At 40.3% G+C, this 27745-nt stretch overlaps 1 long non-coding RNA gene across 1 annotated transcript in view; it reads right to left on the reverse strand.

Moving 5' to 3' along the window:
- Positions 1-12542, reverse strand: part of LOC130153772 (uncharacterized) — a 126553-nt gene extending 114011 nt beyond the window's left edge. The window contains exon 1 of the long non-coding RNA XR_008823502.1: positions 12351-12542. This is a non-coding gene — a long non-coding RNA (uncharacterized LOC130153772). The remainder of the gene's footprint in view (positions 1-12350) is intronic.
- Between the last annotated feature and the right edge of the window lie 15203 nt (positions 12543-27745).

Genomic DNA, 27745 nt, shown 5'->3' on the forward strand with positions numbered 1-27745 from the left:
AAACATCCCATTTATATCCCAACAGACGCCTCTGGCATCAAATGGATGCAACTTCTGTAACCTAGTACGTCGTTATTAGAGCTAGTTGTTTCTCATGGTAAAAAGACTGGCTGGCAGGAGACAAACAGCAATCTCATTAGGTTTCAAACACTGAATTATAAATCTTCATCAGAGGCAGTGGCATCTAGTTTAGGAGGACATTAAAGATAACATACCAATTTCATATGTATTCAACTAATATGTTGCAATGTTCAGAAAAATGCATGCAATTAAATCCAACATCTGAATCTGACAGACAGCTAAATGTGGGATGGATTTAAAATACACAGTCAAGTTCCTATGATTTGCTCCGTTTGATTTGTGTTTTCTTTTAATTTTTGTTTCATTAATGTAAATCAAGGCACTACTCAAGAAAATCCAAGAATTTCAAATGTACATGTAAGACCTGCATCAGAGTCTCTGTTGTAAGCAATGGTGGATTGCCAACTCAATTTTTGAAACTATGAGCTTGTGAAATGTGCCTAAAGAAGCCTTCTTCTCTGAGACAGATGCATTTATTTCAGTCTGCATCTCTTCTGCCTGCCCATCTGTCCTAATCATAGTCCAGAGGGACCACTAAAAATCATCAGTTCTTTGTGCACACTCCTCCTCTTCCACCTGCACTGCCAAAAGGGATGATGGCCGCAAGGGTCACAGGATGGCTCGGTGATCTGAATGCAAGCCCATCAGACACTGGAGACTGAATATACTTTGGAGGTTTTGTCACTATCACCTCTCTTGTTTCTCATTCACTCATTCTGTAGTTTGTGCACAAAAAACATATTTTGCTACAGACATTTTTGGTGAACAAAAGCAGTTCTGTGAGATGAAGTGTCCCAAATGAATGCTACTTGGTTTGGTCTTCCCTGGCAGCAGAGATGAAAGGAATGGAAGTTGCATTTATTTACTGATGTATGCCAGCTTATACATATGAGGAATTATTAAAATCATGTTAACTTAGTGATAGTGTACAGACATCTGGTTTTACTCCACAGAGCACTGGGTGACTCTTCAAAATGTTCACGTGGCTCAAAAGAAATGTCCCAATATAAAAAAAAAAGTATTGTAAAAATATTTCCTCAGTTACTAGTAACATCTTCAGCACCCAGCTCAGCACAACCTCCTTAGATAACCAAAGTCGTTCACATCAGAGGGAATATTTCAATGTTTAGACTGCAGAATTTGCTTCTAACGCATGTGGGACTTTGTGGGTTGTAACATGGTGTCTCACATTTCACCTTGCTGTACAGATACTCCCAGTGGGCCAGGGCCTATCCTTACATTACAGGCAGTAACTTTATAGTGAAGGTATTAGTTACAAGAACAGCCTGGAAAAGAAGCTGAATCAAGCTTGTAATCTCTTTCTGTCCTATAAAAAATGAGGGAAGATAAGGTACAGTGAAATATATGTCATCCCTTCACGGCCTGGGAAGAGGGTAACTGAGAAAGGGCTCAACTCGTCTATCTGCATAATCTGAAAATAGCTCCTCCACCCCACCACGACTGAAGTCCACACCCTGGGGAAGAAAAAAAGGGGAAAGACAGCATCAATCTCTTCTAGGGCCAGCCAAACCAGAACTGAGCCCCTGGTTTGAGAGAATAGACTATAGCACAGGAGCAGAGCAAGAACACGCAGCCTCATTAGGCTGAGCAGCTCTGGGTGCTTTCCTCACAGGACCCTGCGCATGTTTTTATCAGAAAAATTCTTCATCTATTTACTAATTTTGCTGTGCAAATACCTTCACAGAGTCCTGTAAATCTGTACAGTTTGGCCAGTTTAACTACAGCTGCAGTTCCTTGGACTCACCTCTGTTCATTGCTACAGACAAGACGCATAAATGTGGCACCGGAGCTGGATTTGGAGGTGCCAGAACCAACTTAGTTCCTGTAAAGGTGGGTTCTAAAATCCTTCAGCTGCCCCCCCAGCTGTTCAGTCTTTGCAGAATTCCAAAGTCTACTTTCATTTCAGCCGACCTACATCATCCAAGGATCAGACTCAAAGGAATTCAGCTCCAGCATTCCCAAATACACTTCAGTGACATCTCTCCTTCATGCTCATGCTCACAGCAGAAAGGCAACAGGGTATGATTCAGCTCTACTACCTTCAGTTTTGTTGTGGGATATATTCTCTATACATCAATGAGTATACATAAAGAAAAACTCCAGGGAGATTTCCCCAGCCAATTCAAGTTCACTTTAGTCTTACACAACAGAGCATATAGAACTGTGGGATCCGTAAAATTAAAAGGAGCAGATACACATCGATTAAACTCCATCTTCAGGTTATGGCCAAGAAAACTATTATGAAAACGTTAAAAATGAAAGATGTTCTGTCGTCATCCATATTTCCTTAGATGGTGACAGAACACTGAACAGTGTCGGCATACCAAACAGTCCTTCACTTCTTTTTTCTCTGCAATTCTAGTGCAATCTTATCTCAAACACTGAATTTAGTTCTGGGCCAAAAGGATAGAGACAAACTTGATGGAATTCAGACAATAGCAGCAAAGATGATTAAAGTATTGACTTGGTGGGAAACGATTAACAAGTCCCTTCATAGTAGTTTCAAACAATGACAAAGAGGAGACTAAAATGGGAAGGAATGACTATCTACACCAGTTTGAGGGACGTATACTAACACTAGAGACAGTGAGGAATTGATTAGGTTATTGACAACAGGCTGAAAAGAAATAAACTGGGGGAAATGATGCTGAGTATCTGAAGAAATTACCTAAAGTGAAATCCAATACAGATTGATTTCCAGAGAATCAAAGGAACACTTGTCATGTAAAAAAATAAGGCAGGATAAAGTACAATAAAATATACTGAAAGTGAGGATGCTGCCAGGAATGAGTTGTTTGAAGACCCTGATGTGGAAGAAAAGAGCCTTCTCTCCCTTTCTTCTCAGTGTCTTTCTTTATACATTGCAGTATAAACACACACACACAAACACATATATATACATCTAATGGTAATCCACATTAGACACAATTAAGAGTGAAAGGCTTTTGCTGTGCGGTGGGGGAAAGAGCTACTCTGTCCTTCCCCCATGTAGTCAGGTACTGGCAGCGCTTACTCCAGTGTCTCAGTGTGAAGACTGGCTGTCACACACTGATTTCTAATTCTTCCGTCTGCCAGAAACATAATAAAAATGTAAATTAAAAAACATTCATGAATTTCCTACTTAAAAGGTTCATAACTCTCCTATGTTTTATGCCATTCCACCAGTCTAATTCATCTGCACTCAGTTCTACCAAGCGAAATGGGAGAGAACATAGACTCTGCTATCACAGATAATAATACGACACATCGGGATTATGGATACAGTACTATCCAGAAAATATTAGAAAAAGAGGCGGCATACTATTAAAATTCTCTAGTCTCTCTCTCAAGCATCTGTCCATTTAGAATGCAAAGTAAAAATCATTAAACTACAGGAAGTGGCACAAGTCCCCCCACACCCCCTTTAAATCAACATTTCAGATGTTCATCATTCACGAAAATCAGAAAGATATTTTTGCTTGCAGTAGCAACAGTTGGGTTGGCACAAGATTATTTGTCCACTTTTTCTTATAGAATTCATATTAATGCCTCAAATAAGACTTTCCCTACCCAAATTAGTTCTTGAAAGTAATGCTGTGCAGATTTAGGTAGAGCTTTTAAGACTATAGTTTATGCATCTCCAGTCTTGAAATAATCAAAGTTGTTCAATATTACTGTGTAGCTTGAATTTCAGCTGAAAAAAAAACCAACCAGTATTTGAGTGGGGAAGGGAAAAGAGTTAATACACTTGCATGTTCTAAATGATCTGTGTTGAATTTGAAAGCACATTTAAAGATTAAATATAACCTTTTAAACTATTTTGTTCTGCATCAGGTTTACTAATCTAGGAGGGTGAGGGAGGAGGACCAGTTTTGGACATAAGCAAGGAAAAAAGCGTATTTGCTTCTTTTCAGATAAGCCCTAAGTGTTTGCCCATATTTTGAGTTGGATCCCTGCTCTTGAGTGGGTGGTTTAGGTTGATTCATAACTCCCGCTGTCTCAGTTTCTCCACTATACTGTGAAAGTAATAATATATAGTATATAAGTGCCATTTACAGAATAATTCCTCTTTGTCAAAGACTTTAATAGTGAAACTTTCTATTAGTACTGCTGCTTTGTATCATTACTCTTCTCTGTCTACCAGATGTGTACATCACGACGCACCCAAACAGGGGAATGATTCTTTCTCCAAATTCTGCACAACACAGCAGAAGACACTTGGTTCTCATTCACATCTTGGGCATTCTGTCAAAATCAATCTGATTGCAGAAATGAAACTAGAACAAGAATTAAACCCAACAGAGGCAGAGAAGATTCTGCCACCAACCAGCTGAAAGCAACTATGTAAGCAATGAGCCAGATAACATCTACTCCCTCTACAGATTTAAACCTGGCTTCCCTGCAGGGCAAACCAGGAAGCATTAAAGCAGCATTTACAAAAAAATAATAATTAGGCCCTTTTTTCTTTAATAGTTGGAGGTCTTAAGCAGGATGCTACAGCCTTAAGTGCTGTTCCCCTTTGGTTTTCCCTATTGGCTCACGGTGCTGTTACCTGGAGCTACCAGAGAAGAGAACCTCTAAACAGGACTCCAAGAAGGTGAAAGAAGAAAGCCAGGCGGGGTCTTGATGGGACTTCTTGCCCAAGGGTGTGTCCTAAACCCACAAGAAGGTGTCACATCCTTCCTATCTTTTTGGGTGAGGAGCCTTTGAGTTAAATCTTAAGCTTTGCCTCACACCTGGGTGAGCCCCCCATTGCAGCTAAGTATGAAAGGAGCTAAGGGGATCTAGTCTCCTACCGCTGCTGGTGAAGTTAGATACATCTGCCAGGGGTGTGGTGGGCTTCAAATACAATACCTGGAGTTATAAACTCTTTAACTGTGAAGCCAAGCTCAGAATTCCCCTGTAACACACAGGATCCAGGCCTGGAGGTCAGGTAGAGGGAAATAAGGTAAAGTATAACCTGCTACCACAACAGACAATAGCCAGTGGCTAAAAGTGAGACTTTAGTGCTTTGCTAGGGAGACAGAACCCATCAGGAAGATCACCTCCCTGCCAAGAGCAAGGAAAATATTACCTAGGGTTTGTGGTATATACCTGTCTCTGCATTGTCATGCTGCCCATGGTGTTGTACCTTATGAACCATTCCTCTTTCAGGGCCGTGCCAAAAACTATCATCTAGTTGATAAATTCCTATCAATGTTTGTTTAAAGCTTTTTCTTGTGACAAGATTTTTGTGGTAATCGAGAAGAAAAGCAATTCACTTGATTAAAGATTGGTAAATATAAGTGACAGAAATAGTTTCCTATGAACATTGTGATGTATTCCCAATCAATAACACCATGACAGAATTGCAGCTTAAGGGAAGGAAGTTACTAGTTTTAGGAAAGGCACATAATTAAATACAAGACAAGTCTACAGATTGTCAAGCGGAGAGACAAGGAGAATAGCCAACCCCAGAATTTGGAGATCGTGCTATTGTTGTCTCTTCAGTTCATTTGGTACTGTCTTTCATTTACTTGTGCAACCTCAAAGTAAAGTTTAAGATCTTAATCTCAAATGTTAGGTTTAACAGCCAGTGACATAACAGAGAGCTGTTTATTAAAGCGTTAGACCATGTTTCACTTTAATATTTTCCTTCGGTAGCAGCAGATGTTAAAAATCCTTAACAATTTAGCTGAACTTTTAGTAATTTCTAAATGTTTCTCATGTGTAACGGCAAAAAGCACCTGGGCCTTTTACCACCAGCTTGACATGGGGATTGGATAGATCTGACTATTGGTAATTGGGATTTTAGCCTTTCATCTCTGCATCAATGTTTCAAACTCAGACCAGGTTGGTATTGAATAAAAGTAATTTCCATCAGCTGGCTGTTCAGTGACCTCTATGAAATATTACAAGTTTATAGTGGACAGGTGTCTTTATAATTAAAATACACTTTGCAAGCACAGTTGGCACCCTGGAATTTTCTTATTACGAACCTATAATCTGCTCCCCCCAGCTCATAAATGGAAAGTATTCAGGAGCACTGAGATGTCATTTAAAAACAAGGAGGATACAGTGTTCTTTGTTAATTCCACAAACAAAGTACCTCTGTTTCTAGAGCAGTTTTGAATCCCCAGAGAAACGCTTTTGTGTGCTGCAGAGACTATTATTCAGGCTAATAAAACTCATGAATTATAAGTAAAAGATAAACTTTTAAACACTGATAAAAACCTAGAGCCTTGTAAGTTATATTGCAAAATCTCACAGCCAGCGCTATGTATGGTGTTCACTGTGAAGAGAATATATATCCGGACAGTATCAAGAAAGCAGAATCACTCAGGATGTCCCACATATCCAAGAATCTGCATAAATTGAGTCAATGTTCCCAGACATCCACACAGAACAAGTATTTTTGGTACCCAAAAATACAAAAAGGGGTTTGATAGGAGAAAGTATATCCGATCTCAACACAAGGTGGTTTCTCTGACTAGGAATCAAGGCAACAGTTTTATATTTCAGTAGGATTTGGGGGATGGACGAGGGGCCAGCACAATGTTTTATGGCTTTTGAATAACCAAGTCCATAATTCAAGCCTCAAACCTTTAATCTGTTTCTCTTCCTTAACCCATTCTGAGGTTTTGGCAGAGAATGTGTGAGAAAATGTTCTCCATTGACTTTGCTTTCTTCTTACACTAACTCTAAATTAAGCAAGGCAGCCCACTTCAGGCTGAGGCCCTGTGACAGATGCAGCTTCGTAGAATTGTGGGACGTTCAGAGACTATCATGGAAATCTTCATGAACTCGACAATGACTCATATCTGCGTCAATGAAACAAGTAAGGAAAACGTTACATAGAATCGAAACAGGGAAGGAAAATTAAGTACAAGTGAATCCCTGGTAGTGAAAATACATGTGCAAGATGTTTCACCTCTTTGAAAAGAAATATTAGTCCAACCTAGTTCAAAACGTGAAAAGATTTGTAGGCCATCCATTGCCAGCCTTAGCGCTGTTGTGCTGTAGGAGAAGGGCTATGCATCCACCCCAGAAAAGAGCCCTCATCTCAGTGTGGGAACACAACACAGAAGAGGTTGGTTAGCCCAAGAATTGAGTAACTTTAATTTTGTGAGAAGGTGAAAAAGAGGAAAGAACCACACAAAAAACCCCAAGCAAACACAGTGTTTTCTAATGGTCCTACTAGGAAAGTCCTACTAGAATTTTTGTCCTACAAGGAACATTCTTCTTAAACTGTTTTTCCTCAGTCACTAACATCCTCTGTAAGTGGCAACTGAAAACTACTAAGAAAATCTCAGCATTTACCCCTCCAGTCTCCAGTTTATATGCATTTAAATCAGTCTGCTTTTTACATACATTTCAGACTCGGTGGTGAAAAGGAAGAGGAAAACCAGGAAGGTGTGGAATCAAAGCAAGCATTCACACACTCATTTTTAACATGTTTCTGTCACGTTGTCCAGAAGAACATCTATAACCTGCTCAAACTGAACCACAAACCCAAAAACTTAAAAACTGAAGACAGCCACTGTTAACAAATTGCAGATGCATGAGACTCATCCAGAAAGACCTCACAAATCAGCAATGAGGGGAAGAGAGAGCAAATCATGCAGAAACTATTTAATCAATGAGTAAAGACAATTATAACATCTGTTAATCTTTTGTGTAGGTTATAATTAGATGCTGCAGAGGAGTAGCCTTTAAGGGGGAGGCAGGGAATCCTTTAACATCTGCTAGAAGGGCAAACACTGTGCAATAAATGACTTTAAATGCAATCAGCAAAATGAGAGCTGTGCAGAGTTCACAAAAGGCCTGTATAAAAGATTGAGGATAACAAAATATTTTGCCAAAGGTCAACTCCTGCAGCACTAGGGCCTGAATAATGACTGCTAGTTTAGAGGCCACATCAAAAACAAATGGGACCGTACCTCTGAAAAAACAATTCTTTTCTCATTCGTGTCATTATAGCAAAAGCACATGCTGCTGCTGTATATCACGTCAGCTTAATGACTTATTACGGCTGAATCTATCAACCTTGAACAGCTTAGAATAAACAGGTAGGTATGATGTATTTTAAAGACCAGAAATCAGTCTAATTAGACCAACACAGAACTGTGTTGTACTGTAAAAGCAATGTGACTCTGATTTTAAATAATTAATCATTCAGTACCTTCTAAAAAATGCAATTATTTACTCATTTTGTCCTTGAAAACAACCATATGCTTTAAGCTGCTACTCACTGAAAATGTGAGACCATGAGGGAGTTGTTTTATCCAGTTTAACACGGCCCTCTACTGGCAAAATAACCCCCCAAAATCTTATCACTATGAACCATTTTGCCAGATCACTTCAGAGCAGCATTTTATAGCAAAGTTACACCAAATCTTAGAAGACAACAGCGTAGATCAGAGCTTTAGAAATTTGCATAAATTAAGCCATCACTTAATCTACCTAGAGTTCCCTTGCTGAGAGCACTACTTCATTTTACCCAGCAGATGCAGCTCTGGCCATCACCAGAGCACTGGGAAAAAAAAAAAAAAAAAAAAAAAAAAAGCCAAGTGCTCCTTTCTAGTGGAGTTAAGTAATTTTAGAAGCAAATGCAACCCTTTTACTCATGTCAGATTGTGCTGTGTTCCTCAAGGAGTGCCACTGATTCTGAACAGAATGAATGCACACATATGATTTCAGTTTGTACAATTAGGTAATACTTAGCATAGGCAAAGCAAGCACGATATAATCCAGCTGCAAAAAGAATACCATTCAAAATACAAATATTAACTACCACCAAAAAGCAACTTTACTGCAAAAGAATTCCTGCTTCCTTCTTTTCTCCACCATTACTGAAAATCCATGGTGGTGCTTCAACACAGCTTCAATCAAAGGGAAACAGACAATGAAATTCGCCTCTGTTGTTGCATGCAGTAATTAACTCTTCCTATTTGTATTAAGTCTGAGCAACAAAGAAACAAAAGGATGCGGTAAACTGTTGAATTTAACAATTTAGATAACAATGAATTATAATAATCAATTAGCACTGTCAAAGAAAATAATTTGTGACATGTATTTGATTCTGCACAGGCTTATTGTGTGCACACACTATCTGAGGCTAGTTTAGGTCTGGAAAACAAATAGTGTTGTCCTGTGGAAAGCTTATCAAACATGCAGTTTAACAGTAGCATTTGTTCTTGCTGTGTGTCAATACTAATAGACCATATTTCAGCAACATAATTTTTATCCACTGCTTTATAATCCAACCTGCTTTTCAGGGTCTGCATCATTCATAGTCCATAGACAACGTTACTGTCAGTTTCCAAAAGGCACTGCTGCTGTACAAACCACGTTTATCTGATTCACCTGAATGGCAGTCAATGGAATCGTATAAGATTTCCAAGTATTTTTCACACAATAGGTACCTAACTTTTCATCCTTGAAACATCATGACTAATTTATGTAACCATCAGGGAATACCTAATGTAATTCAGGTTTCTGCATGCTCCATGAGTGGTATCACTAGACAGTACAGAACAGAGTATTACAAGTGTTAATGGTTCATGTTCTATTTACATTGTACATTTATCCTGCTTTAGTAATAAAACGGCATACTAGACGTTACAACTTCTGAAGGTGTTCTGGCAGCTTTGGCACGGATTTTTTGTAAGCATAACTCCAATCCTGCCAAGAGCTGAACACGTGCAGAAGCACACAGGAGCTGCAGAGCATGGTGCCACATTTGGCCCTGGCTGTGCTGTGCTAAGCTCCTCAGCCAACTGTGCTTCCCTTTGGCACCTTTGTTCTGTGGCTTTTATCCCAACCTCAGTCCCACTTGTCAGACGAAGACAGGCTGGAGTCTGCACTTATTCCATTTCTTTTCAGATGGCGAGAAAGCCCAAAGAATTGACATTCTGTTGGCAATTGTCCCCTTTAATGCCATCCCAGAATGTTATCGGATTATGTGCGGTATCCTTGGGCAGATTTCTCAGACCCAGGGAAAATTCAGCCAGGGGATCCCTCTGCTGAAAAGTGAGCTCACTCTATGTCCTAATTTGCTACACTGGAATACAAGAAAGAAAATGTAAATGTGAGAAGGGAAATGTAAGAGAGGAGAATGAAAATCAAATGCCTCTGGGCTCATCAGGTTTTGAGAGTCTGCTTCTGCTCTTAAGGTAATTAGCTGAAGATTTCCTCTTGACTGAAGTGGAACTGGAATTGTACCCTACCACTTTACGTTTACTGAGGCAGGATTTCTACTTGTTTAAATCTAAGCCTCTAAACACTTAAACACAACTCAGGCACAAGAACAATAGCAGAGAAGTGCATGAAGTTTTCTTAAAAAGCAGTAAAATTCACATTTGTACAATTAGGACTTGCACTTAAAATTAATTTAAGTGAGAAAGACAAGTGGCACCTGAGCATTTATTTTTTTTTTAATCTGGTTTTGTTCTAATTATCTTGAAGATTTTGTAGGCATTTGCCAACAGGATACCTGAAGACTTTCCAATTGTAAATACTCTTATCAGTTCACAGCAGTAGATCATCATTATTGGCCACAAGGTGATAGAGGGAAGGAAAGAATGGCCCACAGGAGTCAGCATGATAGAGATCAAACCATCTAACCTTAAACCCGTTCCTTCTCCCCAGGGAAAGGCTCTATCACAATTCTCTGTTCTTCACTCTTATGCTCAGTGGAAGCTTCCAAGCTACAAAAAGGTCTTTTAAAGAAGACACAAACTTTTCATTTTTGCTATTGCTGAGTAAGGAGGATGAACACTTAAGAATAAAACTACGCTCTTATTTAAGCACCTATTTAAAACCCCAAAAGCCTTTTCCATTTGCATGGCATCAGCACATAGCTAAATTTATGGGGTTTGGGGTTTTCCCCCAGGAGAATATGCTTCAATTCCAAAGACAGAACAATGGCTCCTAAGTTGCACAATATATTGACATGCCAAGCCACATTATAACATCAAAAGAGGAGACAGACAGGTTTTGAACTGCTGTAGAAACAGTGTCACTTGAGAGGGGCATCTGCAGTTGTAGCCACCCAAACTTTAATAGGAAGCCCTGAAAATCTGTTGCTGTGTAGGACCAGAGGCCTTGTAAACAAAGCCAGCAGCAAGAAAAGCAAACGAAAATCAATAGTGCTAATAATTCAGGAGGAATCCTCCAATTCCTATACGATTGATTTGTACTGACTTACCCTCATATAGTTGCCATAGTTTTCTGCTTTCGTTCTTGAGAAATGTGCTTTGTCTCCACAAAGACAGATCATTAAATAGAGGTAAACAGTAATAAAAGAGTTCTTCATACACGGTACTGTGATCAGGTTACACCCTGGAAAAGCCACTACAACTGAAATTGCAGTGATTTAGAATGGGCTTCTGGTGAAGGATTGAAATGAGAAGCAGGAGACCTGGGGTTTGTTACCAGCTTTTGAAGTGAGTAAACTAAGTTTTAATAAATCATATCTATGGGCCAGTTTCCCCCTCTGTAAAAAGGGAATAATTCCATGACAATCGCAGCTAGTTGTCCTGAAAATTAGTTAATCGGTGGTCAGAAACATAGTTCTGTCCCACAAACAGCAGGCAGCATAGAAACAGTTTTTTTCACAGCAGTTAGCAGTGTACTAGTGTTTCGGCTCTGATGTTTCAGGATTTGTTGGATTTCTAACAAACACTCAAAACAAAACAAAAATTACTTTCTCACATAATTGACAACTCATTTTATCCAAAAGGCATCAGATTTCAAAGCACTGTATGATTGTTTCTTTTAAATTTATATACCTCCAGCAGTTGAACAGGGGCTAAAAATTAAAAAAAAGTCAATTTTTGCTTTAAATCAATGCCTGTATAAGCAGCAAAACAATTTTTAAAGACAACTGTACTAAAAACCATAAGGAAATCATATTAAAAATTCAAAGTAATTTTGAATATTCAAATAAATACTGTGAAATGATAAAGGAACAATCTTAAGACAGACTGTTTTTTGTTCAGGCAATGACAGTTCTCATGAGATTTTAAGAATCCTAGAATTTCATCACTTAAATTAAGAGAGCCACTTCAGCATAATCTCATGCAAACAAAAGCCAGAATCAAGTTTTCATTTGTCCTTTACTCTGCTGCTCAACCATACTCAGATGCATGGCTTGTAATTACTCCTAATAACTACATACTTGCTGCTCTTTTAATTAAAGCAAAACTACAAATAGCAATGCTGACACACTCCTAAAGAAAATAAGCATTACAGAGATGATAAAAACACCAAAACAGCAAAAGTCTTACTTGCAGCAGTTCAGTCAAAACATGCCAGCCCTGGAGAACTCAAAAGCGTAAGAAGTCTTTGCAGTGCAGAAATTCTCTTGAGTTTATCCAGTGTTTATTTACCAAGCTTTAAAAGTCTGTGGTTAGAAGAACAGAGTTAGCTTTCTACACCATCCACAGCGCTACTGAAGTCCTCCACTAACAGCAGACATAAAGTTTGCTGATAGTTGGGTTTGCTGCTGCTATGTAGTTGCTCAGTACTTGTAAATACAAGCTCTGTGGACAAAGTCCCAAATGACATCACAGGCAGCTGCTTATTGTTGAGTCTTTATTAACCGACTGTCAAAAAAGAAAAGCAAAGGGGAAAGAAAAGCACAAGCTATCTTCCCTGCAGCACAATTTGCATCTTAGTCGGAGTTGCAGTGCTACACATATAAATACTTCTGTTTACCCAACTGATGTTTTCTTAGAATGAATAAACACTGTTTGCAGGGAAAGCAGAAAAGTAAGAACTTGAACAGCTTCAACACAGAAAGAGCACAGGGAGAAAAAGGAAAATTAACAATGCCAGCAGCGCCCTTTTCAGAATTTACCCCTGAATTTTCCTAATTCTTTTGTTTATTTTAAAACATGTAACTAGGGCTGAAAATTTGCACAGATTTTAAAGCACAGAACAGAGGACTTTAGTAAGCTGAAAGTTTCAACTCACTCCTAATTGTCAAAGTTACATATTGTAGACTAGGATCTTTGCAAGATTTAAGACAGCTCAACTTCAGTTACAATGTGTTTTGAAGAAAACATTTTTACTTTCCCAAGATGAAAATATGAGAAAGCAAGAAACAGCATTAAACATAGGTATTTGCTAGGCACTAAGGGCACAAATACTGACCTTTCCTTCTCAGAGGTGGAGGTCCAAGACTAAGTTATCACTTTGCAGCTGAAACACACACTGAGTTCCCAGCGAGGCATGGGGTACGCACTTGACAGCTAGTTCAGCTACTAATCTGAATCTATCTTCTGTCACTGAGAGTTCCTGCTGAATGAGAGGGGCTGGGATTCTGTGCCTTGATTTCTCAGAATTCAGTCCTTTCAAGTCAGGACTTAAAACGCTGGAAGGATACCACCAAGGTTTGTGACAGACTAAGCTCTGTTATCTGTGCGTGCTTCTACACAAAGCTTCAATATTGGGAAACACCCTAGACTGCACGTTCCACAAACAACAAAACAACCAAAACCTGAGCTCAGTGATGAGCTGAAGCCAAGTTTTTACTCTGTTTTGAATTGCTACACAAGAGCATCAGCCCAAATCCTGCCTGTATTTACAGAGAGCAAATCAATCTTGGGTCAGATCCTCAGCTGATGTAAATCAAGCTAGATGCAATAACATACCTGAACAACAGCACCAGCTGAAATCTTGCTTTTGCCTGCAAGGGTACCATTAAAAAAATTTGTGTGACCCTAATGACAGAGCACCTGATTTTCTTGTTGTTTGCCCTGAGTGGCAGCAATACCCTGCTGACATAGTCCCACTGAGCTAGCTAGAACCTCTCACATAAGCAATCATTACCTCTGCCGCTTGCCGCCTCTAAAACCTAAGTTTGTGCTTTTGAAGGATGTCTGTTATAAATCTCCCTACATTTATTCCTGTGGCTAATCAGCCTGTAGCACACAAGGAACACCATGCTGCGCAACTACGAGTTATATTTACTGCTCTGGCTCAAATATACAGGGCTGCGTTTCTCTTCCATTGCAGTCAGCAAGGTTTTATATCTTGCTCATTAAGAGCTTGCTGGCCTGATCCAGGAAGTCTTCAAAATACTTTGAAGATGAAGTGGGCTATGGGAGTAATAAGGACTAACATATAATATGCAATAACATGAATTTCAAAACATACAGCTTTAATACCAGCTTCACAAATGCCGTAGAGCAGCTACTCTATTTAAACCAATGCGAACAGGGCTGTGTCCTTGCATATACGACTCCATAGGGCTTCAGTTCATCTCAGCAGGAACAAGCCCATCCATAAGATCAGCAGAAGGATTAGATTTTGTTTAAACCAAATGCTGCTTTGCAGTATGCTTTCTCAGACCAAGGATAAAATTATTTTTTTCACCTGCCGTTAGAAGTATTTATAAAATTGCAAAACACAAGTTACACTCCAGCTCTCAATAACAAAACTGCCTTGTCCTGTGACACTAATGCAGACACATGCACATGGAGAAGAAAGGAAGAGTGCATAGATTAATAAAACAAGGAAACCACTGATTTAATCAAAACAGGCAAATGTTTAATGAAATAAAAAAGCACAAGCCTGAAGGAAAACTGCAGCCTGTTCCCAGGAAGAATTTGTAGTATTTCGCAAATTTTAGATCTTACTAAACTTTCTACATATTAACGCATTTCCACGCCAAGCACACCTAGGTGAGCAGGATAAGGACAGCATACACACTGCCCACCTCTGTGGGCAGGCAGCACTGCAGAGGCAGTGACTTAATTGCCTGAAAGCAATTTTTCAGAGACTTCCAGGTAAGTTCTATCTCAGTCCTTTTCAGAACTGCTTGATCTTTAAAAATAAATGTGCAATAAAACATGCATTGAGATTTGTGGGTTTAACCAGCCAGTTATTCTTCCCGAGAGAGGAATTCCCATGCGGGTGGACAAACAGATTCTGCATTCTTCAAATTACAGCCCTTATTAAGGGAGTGGCCATTAGCTCACCCTGTCAGTGCATTTATCCATCTGATTTCTATTCTAAGTCATCATAAGATATAACTACTGGCTGTGCAGATACAGCTTATTTTTGGCAGAAATACCATGGCTTTTGTTAGAACAAGATTCACGACAGAATTCAGTCCTTGACTAGCTACAGGTTGAGCGAAAAGAGAGAAGTTGAAGTGATGAGCTGTAGTAGCTGCACCTAGACTGACATGCAGTAGGTTGAACAGAGTCATGCATCTGAGGAAATAATTCAGCTTCATACTGCCTCATTTTTGATGGGCAACCAGGTAAGATGAGACATAGCAAACTGATTAAGTACACACAGCTATTAGTAAAGTTTGTCAATTAACCCATAGCAGTATAGCCAGGATCTGTTAAAGACCCAGTGTCTCATACTAACACAAAATCCATACTACCTTCAGGTTCACTGTCCACATTTGATTTTTCTTTATTAGTAACTTAGAAAGTTCCCCCTCACTGAAGAAGCCAAAACAAAGGTTTGATCTTCTCAGAAAATACAATAAGTGGGTGGGATCAAGTCACTTAAACTGCTCAACGCTTTTCCTGAAGCACTGCAGAAGTTCCTGCAGTCACACATGCCCAAGGTGTGTGTTTGCTTCTCACCAGCACAAGAGCAGAAGATGGCTCAGACACAAGTGCCTCCAGATCAACTGTCTCATTACAGACCCATAAAGCTGCAGCACAAGGTGATCAGCCTCACAGGCTGACAAGTTAAAAGGGAGATGGTAAGAGCTACGAGTATTTCCCCTGAGGGATGTCTAACTGTGCTGCAAGTCCTGTGTGGTTCAGTACAGCTTCAGATGAGCCTGTGGGCCACGTAAAAATCTTGTTTTACCTTCTGATACTACACATGGGGCAAGGACAGACAAGCTGACAGACTGAAGAGCAGTTTAGTCTAGGAGGACTAAATTGCAGAACATTGAAATCCCAACAGATTGCAATATAAGATAATATAATACAATCCTAAGCTGTTATATTTTTATCCTACCATAAATACTCAGATCACTGGAGGATAAATTTAAAAACCAGTAAAATACATCTCAGGCTGCAGAATTTGCCCTCCTTGGAGTTGCACGTGGTTGGAAGTCTTGAGCTCGTTCCTAAAATATCACAGAAATTTCTCTTGAATGACACCAGAGTACTGAAGAGCAAAATGCTCTTTGAAATTTACTATTATTCTTAGTTTTACCAACACAGCTAAGCATGTCTTACAAAACACATACCTACAAGCATATGGGATCATCACAAGTTAGCACAGTAAACACTTTCCTGAGCCTGGGGTAGCTGGCAGAGAGGATAAACAAGTAAACCAAGTAAAGATATGTGGAGAGAATAAAAGGAAGTGTGTGGGGGCGGTGTATGAATCTCCTCGGATACTCCCTGTCAAAAAGGGCCTTCAGTTGAAGCGTTTTGATCAGGCTGGTAAGCTTTTGATCACAAAGATAGTTTGGTTTTTAACCTTACCAGGTGATTTTTCAAAGCTTTTTACCTCCCCTGCATGTCAAGAATAGGGGAAAGGTCTTTAGCAAAGGCAGGTTTTATGGCTGGAACAAACAATAGCTCTCTCCTCTGTCACATTTATGAATTTAAGCTTCACAGAAAGCAGCAAATAACATATAACAACAATAACTGCCTTCTGATTGGCCATTCTGCTACATATGGGGTCATGGGATATTATCAGTCTGGTTTGTCCTTTTCAGTTGTGTTTGATGCCTGGCACTGCCACGGTCCCCCCTCCAAGAGCTCCTGGACCGCTTTCTGTAATGAGCTGCATGCTGCCTGGTACCTGTCACTCCAGCAGCTAAAAAGATGATATTCTACCTCCTGGAAGACATTTATTTAGAAACATTTACTCTAACTCACCTCCTACACTATGGGAAATCCTGTCCTTAAGTGTCAGGACAAAGCCTTGACACCCTATTCTGACACATAAGAAAAAGAATGGCTAAAATGAAATGTTTTATCTAACCTTTTCAGATGAGCTGAGAGCTACAATGAGCATATATGATTTTTCCAGCCATTTGCAATCAACTCCTAAATCTTTTTCAGTTCCATAATTTTTGCTTCAGTAGAATTCTATGAAAAGCATTCATTGGAAAAAAATGATGAGGTGTCTTTAAAGGACACTGGCTTTCACTATGAATTGCCTCATTGTAAAATATGGTGTTAAGCAAATCATACAAGGTCTGTTTTGAGTGTTGCCACTTGAAACTGGAAAAGGTAGGCAGAAGCTGGATTTTTGACTTACATGAGAAGTTAGAAATGTTTTACATGTGATTACTAAATATAAGTATATAGGACTGGGTCTCATTAATTCCATGAGTTAAGCCATTATTCTTTCTTTGCCTTTCCTGTTGTTTCTGGAATCAAGCAATTGATTCAGCCACCAGTGACCTTATCCAGAGTTAATTGAAATCAATGGCATTAGTGGATTCTGGAGCAGGCCCAAAGCCAATGTGCATTCAAGGGCTTTTGTATATCCTTAATCAGATGGGTAAGCCTCTGCAAATGTAGATTCCAGTGGATCCAATCATTAAATCACTTACGCAGTGTTTAAGTTCACATATGGACAGTGGTCCCCTGCTGGTTATTGAAAGCAGTCTCTATTAAGAGGAGAAGGTTATTTACATAATCTATTTCTGATGAAAATGTGTATTTCTACAGGTGTCAGTGTTCCAGCAAGGTTGATACCTAATGGGGAGGCTGACTAATTTGCACTCTGCTCCTGCCTTCTCGGACATGTCGCTGTATGTCAGAAAGCAGAGGTATCAGCTTGTGAAACACGCATTCCTCTGATGCAAGCATCTGGCTTCTTGGCAGCCAAGTTGTGACAGGTTCTGCAGCAGCTGTGATGGCTCCATGCTCTTTCAGATGGTTAAATAGTCTTGCTTTTTAGCCTAGCTGTTTGTTTTCTGCTGCACTCCTGGATGAAAGCCCATTTGCCCTTTTAATCAATGAACTGGCCGTTGGATTGGAGTAATCGCTTACATTTTTGTACATGTCAGAGCAGAGATTCTTGCCCAGAGACTGCCAGATATACAGCCCTGCACTTTTGACTCACTTAACCTTGTCCTGGTCTGTCCCGACACCTTTACACACCAAACGAAGGGTCATCTTCCCAAAGCGAGAGCAAGCACTTAGAATGACTTTCTTCATCCTTCAGTCACAGGATTTCACAGCTCCTGCTTTGTTACAGGAGATGGTAATCAGATCAAAAAGAGCAAATAAGAAATACATATTTTTTTTTTATTTCAGATGGCTTTATAAACTGTCCTCCCATGTGCACACACCAGATGGAGATAGGAATCTGGCTGGAAGCTTTAGTCTTGTGCTATGCGGCACAGAGGTAACAGCACATCAACTTATTAAGAGAAAAAATTATTCAGAGAAGATTACATAAATCAGAATTAAATTTTATTTAAATTGCCTGTAAACGTATTATGCAAATCCACAATATAACAAACAGTTCCAAGTAGTTCCCCCAAACAAATGAGCACACGGCACTCCTAACACCAAATGTGATTAACACTATTAAAAAGGAGATCTCACAGGGATACCACAAAGATCAAAAGCTGCCATCTACCTCTCAGCCATATGTAAGCCCATCTCCACCTTTGCACTCCAAATGATAATCTGTGTCTCTCTGTGATAACCTTCCTTCTTCTTCCCTGTGTGTTGCTCCTTGCAGAGGAAAAATAAATAATGAACTGACTTGGGCAGGCTATGTTCTCCTTTGCCAGGCTTTTACTCTTAGTTGTTCTTGTGCTTGCCGTATGAAGCTCTTGTGGGGTGCAACTACTGTTATTGCTACCTTCAATTGGCTACAAACAGGCCAATTCCTGCTCCTGCCACAGAGAGATCTTGAGGAGGGAACAAACCTTCCCCGCTATCTACCTTCATGTATTTCATCGATCCCTTGATGAGGACCCAGTAACAACCTCATCAGTCCTGTCACCCACTCTACCTGCCAAAGCACACACCCTCCCAGTTAATCAGTACCCACAAGTAGCTCTGGCCAGAATGACACCTGTGAAAACAATGCATCAGTGTCACCATGGGTCCCAACCATACCAGGTCACGTGCAGCCAGAGAGACCAAAACTGGCACTCAGCACCATGCTTTCCCAAAGGCTGTAAGAAAACAACAGTCCTAACACTGTTTGAGATATATTAGTATCATTTAAAGTTCTCTTTGGGTCTTTCAATTCCATCTTCAAAGCAGGAAAGGAAGGAACCACTACCAGCATATGACTTATCAAATAAGAACTGCAACATGCCTCATTTTAATACCGTATAATTCCATATTGTGACATACCATATAAATTGATAAAAGCATCCCATTTCACTGAGTGACTATTATCAACAAGTCTATCTGAAATGCACTGACAGTATTCTGGACCATTAACACCCCTAAGATCCACGTAAAGTTGATCCATATCACAGGTAAAATACTCAGGGGGTAAGCCGATTGCTTAAAGCCCAAGGGGAGCCACCAACAAATTAAAGTCTAGGAATTACTGCTCTCAATGCTGTCAACAGAGCCCTGCAAAATACCATGGTCTTACCTAGAAGTACCTCAATGCAAGTCCTCAGGACTCTCTCTGCTGTCCTCTTGAAAAATCCCGGGCTGTAGAAAGCAGTAATAAAATGTACACACACCAGGATTTCAACAATATGCTATGATTACTTTAAATCTGTGAAATATAACAACTCATAACAGCTAGCTAGACACATTCCAGGGAAGAAGACCACAGTGCATCTTTGCAAAAAGGATGATGAAACAGCTTGAAATTATTTTTGTGAGGAGAAAGGTTTCTTAGTCTTCCTCCAAGAAAAAAACCCCTTCCATTCTGTTTGTCTGGATAGAAAAGGGCAGGTATATCAAACGAAGGCTGTTCTGGTTTATCACACTGTCTTCTCTACTACAGTACTGAAGATTTTATTGCGTGCTATAAAGAGAGGAAAAACTCATCTTGTAATCATATAAACACAGTGAACACCACAGAATAAGTATCAATTACTTTTCCAAGTTTCAGTGATAGCCTCAACCCCTGAGGATAATTTCAAATGGTATGATAAAGACTTCAGTTAGATTAAAAGCATCAAAAGCAAACTAGCATTCAAAACCAAACAATTCCATCTCTGCTATGTAAGTTACAATAAATTTTCTGAACTGGCAGATTTCCCTCCTAGCTGTTCAGCTGTTCCTTTCCCCACAGGTAAAAGAAGTCAATCTGTTTGAGAAGACAATTTGCCACCCAGCTTACTTAATGCCACACATTAAAATAAAAGGACTGAATAATTTTGTTGTCAAAGAGTTGTTTTAATGGGAATCCATGGTTAAAAGAAACCACCACAACAGAGAAATGCAATGAGATGCTGCTGACTTCCATGTTAATTAGATCTAAATAAAATAACTGTCCAACTTTTAGTCATATTTTGCATGGAAGTTTTCTCAAATCCTTCAACAGGTCCCTTCATATGTTATTCACTGTTTACTTTAACCCCACAATCCTAATTTTGCTCAGTGATGTTAGTATAAACACAAACATGACTAACAGCCAACAGTAGATCTGTGATAAATTTTTATTCATCTGGAATTAAAAATGGTAAAGTCCTGTAGCATACCAGCAAGTTAATGTAGCTGCATTTTCCATTCCCTTTGTGCCAACATATGCCACTATAGAAAGTGCACCAAGTGCAGAAGACTGGCGTTGGGTGATATTCACACAGTGCAGTGCAATGACTTGCAGAGATGTTTGAAGTCATTTTGATTAAGTTTACTTTGGTTCTGGGAAGCAACTTGGCCACATTAGCTCCCCTGCATGGAGCACAACACGGGAAATCCCCTCAGCAGAGCTCTATGTGAGCATGGTTACAGTCCTGCCCCAGTGCAGCGAGCAGGTTCAGAGCCAGCTCAGACCCTGCTGTACAACTGCCAGAATTATCAAGTGTCCATTATGCTTTCAGAAAGATAAAGAAAATGCTTTATCTTCACAGTGTAAGTCGCAACCTGCAAAAGCTTTCCTAGTCATGGTGCGAGCTCACTTGATCCATCTTGAAACATCATTCTTAGCTGGAAGAACAGAAGTAGCCCTGAGGTTGAGCACCAGCTTTGAAACGGTCTGTGATAACACGAAGCAAGACTCACCCCTGCTTTTTGATCAAATGAAGGGCTAGGGCTCAGGCCAGTTAACTGCCTTATTATACCTGCTAAATATCAAGAAACTTAAGTGCATACTGACCAGCACTGCTAGTGCCTGCTCCGTGTTCCCTTGATTTCAAATACAACCTTAGCAATTCAGATGAGCAACTCCAACCTGCTTCCAAAGGTTGACTGCCATACGCTTAACATCCATGGATATTAATGAAATATGCTCACCTATTAATAAAAGGGATTACCTGTCCCTAGTCAGAACGACTTGCTGAACATATTTGGTGCATCGTGGAAGTACAAAGCCTGTACAGTTGTAACATAACTATTCTTGCTCTACTTTATGTTCTAGGTTGGTTTGTTGAACGACTTGGATCGAGTCTCGTGTATTGGCCAACAGGTCAGCCATTGCAGACACCTGGAACAGCTTCTCCGACATCTCCCCTGCCCAGCTGCTGCTTCCTTATCCCTCCAACATTACAGCTACAGCAGTTCCCAGCATGTAGAAGTGCATCTTACTCTCTGAGTGGGTATTACTAGTTAGTATTGTTTAAATGATGAGATAGGTAAATGGACAAAGTTTAAGAATTTTAAATAAAGCCCATTCTGCTTATTGTCCACAGTATCAATAACTTCCCTTCAGACCACTTCCAAACATCCCAGAAGCTTGGACATGAATAATTTCTACAGTGCTCTAACTTTGGCACATGCCTTTAAACAGATGGAAATTATTGTTATGCAGCCTTAGGAAATATCAAGATCTTTTTTGTTTCTGTAATGAGGCCCAATTAATACCTAGGACTTTCTGCCACTCTAAGGATTTCAAAATATCAGGATTTCAGCCAGAACTGTAATGGTGATGTGTGCTTTCATGATATAATCTAACTACAACTACCTAAACCAATATCAACATTAGTAACGATAGTCATTCTTATTCTGTAGAAAACCTAGGTATTCCACTGTATTAAAAAAGTATCTACTATAAAAGACTTTTCTCTCTCCCACTGGAGGGTGAGCGTTACACCTTAGTGTGGTTTAGAATTAGAGTAATTTTATCGAGCTATACAGTCTTTGAACTAGTCTCCATGAAAGTTCTGCTGCAAAATAAGATGGGACAGTACAGCTGTCACTCTGTGCAATCTTACCATGTAGAGAGCATTAGAAATATCTACACGGAGAATTGGTGCAGAGTAGCTATCTTACAGTGATTTACCGCTAATTGTGCAGTAACTTCTCCATGTAGACAAAGCCCTAAAACTAGGTTTCTATTTTTAAGTCTTATGCATGTCAGAAGCTTTTACATAAAATGATATCCATGAAAAGCAGCATTTATAAAACAGACCAGAAAAAGAGAGCTGGAGGACCTGTCCCATGAAGACAGGCTGAGAGAGTTGGGGCTGTTCAGCCTGGAGAAGAGCAGGCTCCGGGGAGACCTTACAGCGGCTTCCCAGTACCTAACAGGAGCAAACAAGAAAGCTGGAGAGGGACTTCTTACAAGGGCATGTAGCGATAGGACAAGGGGAAATGGTTTTAAATTGAAAGTGGGTAGATTTAGATTAGCTATTAGAAATATTTTTTTTACTGTGAGGGTGGTGAGACACCGGACCAGGCTGTCCAGAGCAGCTGTGGGTGCCCCATCCCTGGCAGTGCTCCAGGCCAGGCTGGATGGGGCTGGGAGCAGCCTGAGCCGGGGCAGGGGGGTGGAACTAGATGATCTTTAAGGTTCCTTCCAACCCAAACCATTCCCTGGTTCTGTGATTCCATGGTTCTAGGATTTTATGATCACAGATCAAGAACTTAATTATACCTTATTCACCTAGCAGGACCTCCAGGATTATCACTCCCTTCTAAAAAAAAAAAAAATATCAGTTCATGGATGATTGAAATGTCTATAGTAATTTTTGAAGTTTGTCTTATTCATGAGAAGTTTGCTCTTATTGTTTAGCAATTCTGGGCACATGTTAAGATGACAACTTTTTACACTACACCTTTTTTTTTTCCTCTACCTGCCACACTTGGAAATTCTGAATTAAATCTCAGCATCTTTGCTGGATCCAACAGGACTGTTCACTAACTGGTTTCCAGCTGCTACCTAACATGCCCGAAAATTTCCACTAAACTCAGAATCCTGGCCATCATACTCCAAACAGATTGAGACTGGATTAGAATACCCAGATGCATTGCAAAACAGAATTTCATAACCAGGACTAAGCTGAACCAATGTATTAAAATATTGTGGAAATGAATGCAAGAAAGCTTGGTATCTTCTTTTCTCTCCCCCCTCCTCTCCTCAGAAAGATTCAGTGACCAGATAACTGGCAAGATAAACAGTAAACGCCGCTGTAACTTAATGAGGACTATGTACCAGAAATGGTAAATATAATGACAGGAGTTGTTTTAATATTACATGTTATAATTTTTAAAAATATACTTAATTACAACTGTCAGAAACTGTGCTAAAAATAGGTTACTGAGCTGCATTTTTTCTAAATGACAGATAGCTGTAGGAACACAGCATTCCCAAGGAACTGTTTGTACTAGGGACTGTATTTCCTCTCCACCCAGCAGAACATCATATGAATTTTGCAAATATATCAAGGAGAGAAGAGACACCACAGGCTGTAAAAACTAGAAGATCATAGACATGCAAGTATATGCAGGTGTTATAAGCAAACTACATTTTCCTCCTGCCAAACAGGCCTCTCTAATCTCCAGGTTAGTGAGAATGTCCTCATTGCTCTGATATTTTCCCTGCAGCCACAACAATTTTTTAAATACATATGCAGCCATTTGATTTTATCACCTAGAATGACAAACCCAGTAAGTGACAGCGTCCATCAAGTCCCTTGAATGTTACATTCATTTTATATATACATCTTGCAAATTAGTCTACATATTCAGGCTTTCTGTACAGTTATTAAAATACTATAATCAGTTTTCAAAAAAAGAGAAGAAAGTATTTTGATTTTATCTATACCTATAGCCCTGACTCACGCATAATTCTCCCTAAATTGAGTGGAGAGTTAAGCCTTATGGGGAGCTTAAATAACTTCAGCTCACTGCTCCCATAGATCATCCCTACAGAGCTGGGTTTGTTTGGAAATGTTTGGTGCCAGGAGCTGAAACCACAATTGCTTGTTATCCAAGGAGCTGCTTAGGATGAGATGTCCCATGTTGCATGAGGCTATGGGTAAGGCCAGGCAGTGTGCTGGAGCAGGGCTGTCCAACACCAGGCATTTGTGACCACCTCACAAGGGAGACTTGTCTTTCAAGTGACCATAGTCAGCACACCTTGAATTTACTCAAAATATGGCTATGGTCATGCTTTATATACTTATAGGAATACCCCTGCTTCCGCAGGGAATAGCGGTGTTGTCTGGTGCTATGAACTAGTTGCCCCAAACAGCCCCAAAGCAGAGAACCAGCAGCACAGCTCCCAGGCCGACCCTCCTGCGGCTGCCACTGCTCCCAGCCTAGTTGGGTAGCAAGTAGAGCCTGGCTTCTCCACTAAATGCCAAGAAGCCACCTTGAAATTATTAATACAGCTATTCATTTTTTACGGATACCTATGGAAAACAGCTGCCCTTATGCTGGCATATTCTGGAAATATTTCTGAGGAAAACAAGGATGTTGAGAGAAACACTTCTCAGAGACAGATGTTCATCTGAAATATCTTCCACCCAAGTACGCGTGAGTGCTTGAGCTGTCTAACTGGCCACCTCAGCTGCACACTGACTTTATGGAGATCTTTTCTTTCTGCCTGGGAATTACACAACGACCAAGTGTCTATGCCTTACCACAACACTTACCCCTTGCTCTAGAATTTAAACTTTAATTAAAAGTTTCTACATCTTATGCCTGGAAGGAAGATTTATCAAAACATGAGCAGAACATAAACCTTCAACCTATATAAAGCCTAAGACAACAGCTCGGAAATTCTGTTATTCTTCTTAGCACAAAGCTGAAATGAAATAACAGCATTTCCTAGAGGCAGCTTCACTGATGAACACCAGCTTTTTAATAAATAAAAAGTGCAGTTCTTGGGGTTTTTTTTTCCCCAGCCTTTCCAAAGCAGCCTAACAGATTCTGCCTTCAGCCCTAACTCTTCCCCTTCAACAACCCCAAATGGAAAACTATACTCTTTTTCCTAAAACTTATGTAAATACAATATATTAACAGACTACAATAAAATGAATTGAACAACAGTATATTAGAACTATTTAGTAAAGCATTCCTAGAGGCATGTATTTACACATTTGCATACATAAAATTTCCCTTCTTTGAAAAAAACTTGAGCTGCAACTGAGAGTTTCAGAAAATGCCACGAGCCATCAGGGCTGGGCAAGGTCCCTCTACAGGAGGTACAGAGCTGGCTTCGTTAGTGTTTGTGGCACAGCCATTCAGATACTGCCTCTCGTCCATACATTTAACACTGCGATTAAAAGCCTGATCCAAAGCCCCGTTCCCATGATGTCAATGGGAATCCGTTACCTTCCATGGGATGTGCGTAAGTGTACTGCGAGCTGCACTGTGCCCAGCGCCGCCAAAGCAGGAGTGCTCCACAAAGAGCATTCCCAAACAAGACGCAAAACCACAGGGGCAAGTCACACCCTGCTTGTAGCTGATCCCGATCGTGCAGTTCTGTCTCAGACGGCAAATCTCCCACTCTCCAGGGAACAGCACACAAACATTTTAGTCATGGCACACTGTGGAGGGCATACAAACCCAGGTTTGTTTCAGGACAAAGCCACAGAAACAATGAGACACGGCAGCGGTTTCACAAATCCGTAGTCACTCATGTTGCAGTTTCACATTACACTGGGCCCAGTGCTGCACGGGGAGCAGCCAGAAGCCACAGTCCCTCTCCCCACACCAGGAATGCCCTCCTGCCTCCTCTCCTGTGCCCTGTCACACAGCAGAAGGGTCTCAGCTCAGCTCCCAGATGGAAGCCATCCCTGCTGCTCACACACACACGAAATCTATCTGTCCATAGACACACACACACAGGCTGAACAGAATCATCCAGCGGCCACACAATCACAGGACACTGTGAAAAGGAGGAAGATGAACACATGGGAATTGGTAGGGTAGAGATGGACCGGCACACGCAACCACAGCTATCCTAAATTAAAAAGAGATTGCATTCAGGTGGGTTTCCAGGAAAAAAGGCTGATCTTCCATTGTACATCATTCACCGCAGTGAGGTGTGCTGTGCTTGCACAAAACACCCCCAAACTCTTGCATATTGGTTTTATTCCCTACTGTAATGAAAGAGATAAAGCTATTAAACTTTTCCCATACAAAAATCAAATTTATCTTCTAGTCTGAGCCAAGTGTATTGACCTTGCAACCCCACCAATATCTTGGGTCACAAATCTATCCAACTATCCAAATCTATCCAGCTTCCAGCCACTCACTTAATTACTATACCAGTCTCTCCATAGGATTATATGGGAGAAGAGAGGAAAATAATGGGGGACAATGTATCATGCCCTCTCCTACCTTAACTGAATGCCAGAAATTGCCCCTTATTCCCATTTCTCTTTCTTCATTCCTGCTCAAGTATGAGTGATAGCACCTAGCGGATATACTCCTGGGAACAATGGAACTTCATTCACGGTAGAAATGCTGCACTTTTAAAATGCTTCAAGCTGCTAAGTATCCCTATAACACACAGGTTCCAGTTTGAGGGATAGGTCCTCTGCCTTCACAGTACTCAGCACCTGTACTCATGCCAGAAAGATGAATTAAGCTCAGCTCTACCTACACACTATGCCAGAGACAAAAAAAACCAAACAAACAAACAAAAAAAAAACCAACCCCAAAACGTGGTCCTCACTCCCTTCAGTATGAATACACTTTCTAATCTTATGTTCCAAATCTCACATTCATAGGCTGGTTGTACGCAGAGTCTGATAAATACAGAGCCAGTTCAAGATTAACATAAACTGCTAAAAAAATCAGTCTAAAAAAGTAAAACTTTTGGACGGGTGGGAACAACTTCAGTTTGTTGTCAGGGTGGTGCTTTGTTGCACCATACAGACCTCAACAGCTCCTGGACCAAGGCTGGTACAAAGACAGGAATTAAGTTGAAACACAAAGAAGCTCTTCCCATTGATACTAGCACTTACTTATGTAGTTATAATCAAAGAAAGCCTCTCACCTGAATTTTGTCAAAACAAAAAAATAAATTACTACGTTGTCGCAGCACTCTCCAAACTGTCAAGCTGCAACAAGGTCTTTTACCATCTCATACCAACACACTCTTCATACCAGTTGCTCTACTGCCTTCTCCTCCTCTCTTCTCCCCCAGGACACATATTCTCTCTTCTCTCTGCTTCTTTCTCAGCTGCTCTCTCTTCCTTGGCTGCCCAGCCCCTTACCAGAACCAGCCCCAGCTGCACCTGATCTACATCAGCCAACCCACCGCCCCTGAAGCCAGCCCACAGCAGTGTATTATCAATGCTAATTAACCCAGCTTCATCCCCCTACACTACGTGAGTCACCATTTCTAAGTTTCTTAC

The sequence above is a fragment of the Falco biarmicus genome, chromosome 8, assembly GCF_023638135.1.
Source record: "Falco biarmicus isolate bFalBia1 chromosome 8, bFalBia1.pri, whole genome shotgun sequence".
NCBI lineage: Eukaryota > Metazoa > Chordata > Aves > Falconiformes > Falconidae > Falco > Falco biarmicus.